Below are 2,548 nucleotides of genomic sequence, written 5' to 3' on the forward strand. Positions count from 1 at the left end.
GTTCTTTAAAAACCATTCATATTGAAGGTCATAACGTGTCCTTCTGTGAGTCCTTATAATCGGAGCCAGTAATGTGGTATTCATAATTTTATGAAGATATACACCTTCACTTCGGTCAGGAAGAAGATCATTTCTATGATATATTGTGTAGATCAATCATTCCATGAACGAGCTATGATTTCAATTGATCAGTCCCATTGCACAAGCAAGTGGCTATCAGGACTCAGTGGCCGAGTGGATAACACGATGGCGTTTGAAGTGAGGGTACTGGGTTCGAGTCCCAGAGTGAACATCAACTCTGAGATGCAGGTACATTCAGCTGACGAGTCCAAAATAGAACGAAACGCGCGTCCTGAATTCCACTGCTAGCCACTATTCATCTCTGCTTACCATGCTTGTGAATTAAGGCTATATCGAGGCAATACGCACAGTATGCACATATGCCCATTAGAGAGTGACCAGTTGCAGTCCTAACACATCGATGGGAAGATTCAAACAAACAATACTAATTGAATTCATACAATGAACAGTTAATTTGCAAGTTAACAAGCAATTGTCTCAATCTTAACTGTTCCTTCTGTAAATATCAGTTCATCTTCTCTAATTTCATTGTTCATGCATTTTCCCACCCATTGCGCTTCATTTCAGTTCTTTCCTTATCGATCTTCTGCCAAAATACATTCTATGTCTGACCATCACCATATACTACTTATATGAATATAAATAGGCCACACTACAATATTACTTTGATAAAAATAAGATCACTAAAAAGTTTTTATGAAAAGTCATTATGAATATTAATGTTCGGCATTTTATTATATAAAATAATTTTTATCCATAGTTTAGAATAAGGACAACATAATTAACCTTCAAAATAAATAAAGTTCCTTATCTTATCGATCTGTTTGTTAATTGGTTAAAGATAACTGACATTAAAACTTTAAAACTAAGTTATGAACCAGTTTGCACTTCTCAATAATGAAAAACTGAAATCCATTTCAGCTAATATAACATTTAGATGTAGAAGCCCGTTAAGAGGTGATTTATCAGAAACATATTGCTAGCGTCTACCAGGAAGCACGAAACCTATATTCAGGACCTTCTGTAAATTAATTCAACCAAGTAACATAAAGCATAGTGATTCTTAATATCGAGCCATTAAATCTTGTGACGAAATTACAATTATAACTGAAGAAATCAATTCTACATTATTAACATTCAAGTATCTAAGATACATTCAGTGTGGGTTAGATAACTGAGGGCAGGTAACAGGGAACCTTGGACGTTGATCTCGAGTCAGTTGGTACTCGTCAGAAAAATGTATCTGTATCTTGGAGGTACCAGTGCTCGTTGTGTGATTGGGACCTACGCCACCTGGATTCCTAATCTGAAATGCTACGAGTGAGTTGTTTGGTTTCTCCTCCTCCTAAAAAACTGAGTTGTACATATATATCGGTTACATTTATCTACAATAAAATTGATATAATTTGGCAACTTTTATTAAATAGAATACAAACATTTCGAAAACAAATTCATGTAGATCATTATATTTCTTTGTTTATGTAAAAAAACATTCTTCCTCATGAAGTTGAAAATCTAAAAATTTAATTTACTAATCATACAACTCATGATGTCTTGAAATTAAACGTTTATCAGTGTGGATGAATTTTAAACTGATATAATACATGAAGTCACTTATTCGATCCTTACCCCTTTTACAAGTTGCTGGTTATGGGATTTTTTTAAACTTACAATGAAATGGCACATTTTATTTCTATTCTGGATATCTAGTAATTTTGAAATTCGAGAGTTGCCAACTAAATGTACTTATATTTCAGTGATGGTGCACAAATTAAAATTGGGACATAGTACGTCATTGTTTTATTGATTCAGTCATTGAGCCATAATGACCATTTACTTGTTCGATTAGTATCACATTTATAATCAATTCTACGTTTTTGTCATTTCCCATTGTTAGTATTCAAGATGAGATAAATATAACGTCTGTTAGAACACGGATTCCATGACTGGATATCACAATGTTGTAGATTATATTTTCGATAATATTTCGCTGACTACTTTTTTAATAACATGTTAGTTTCAAAGTTGTTTTGTATAAGATAGAAACTTCAATCTTTTTAATCTCAGTTTTCCAAAGAAGTCTTTAAAACTATTTAATATCAAAGGGAATAAACTAAGGAAGTCAATTTCTCTATTTAGTCAAATGTACATTATTTACTGAATGAACAAGTGGAATAATAGACGAACTTAGTTCACAGAAGATCAATAGCTATATATTTGATCGTAATATCACTCGAGCAGTCCCTCACTCCAAACAAATCTGAAAGATTTACTAACCGAGTTTGCATTATTTCAGAGTTACTTGATAAAATGTAAAAACCATACTTTAATACTTCATTTGAAAAATGTTTATAATCTAGTCACTGACCATAGTTTGCTAGTGAATAATGTGTACATTCGAAGTTTTCTTCAGTTAGATAATTAGGACAATATATATATTGGGACAGTTGTCTACGCAAGATACTTC

General features: G+C 32.5%; 1 protein-coding gene across 1 annotated transcript in view; it reads left to right on the top strand.

The window, feature by feature from the left end:
• Window positions 1–2,548, top strand: part of Smp_000350.2 (hypothetical protein) — a gene marked incomplete at its 3' end in the record, with an annotated part of 32,302 nt that overhangs the window by 13,792 nt on the left and 15,962 nt on the right. The window lies entirely within an intron of this gene.

The sequence above is a fragment of the Schistosoma mansoni genome (assembly GCF_000237925.1).
Source record: "Schistosoma mansoni, WGS project CABG00000000 data, chromosome 3 unplaced supercontig 0044, strain Puerto Rico, whole genome shotgun sequence".
Classification (NCBI taxonomy): Eukaryota; Metazoa; Platyhelminthes; class Trematoda; order Strigeidida; family Schistosomatidae; genus Schistosoma; species Schistosoma mansoni.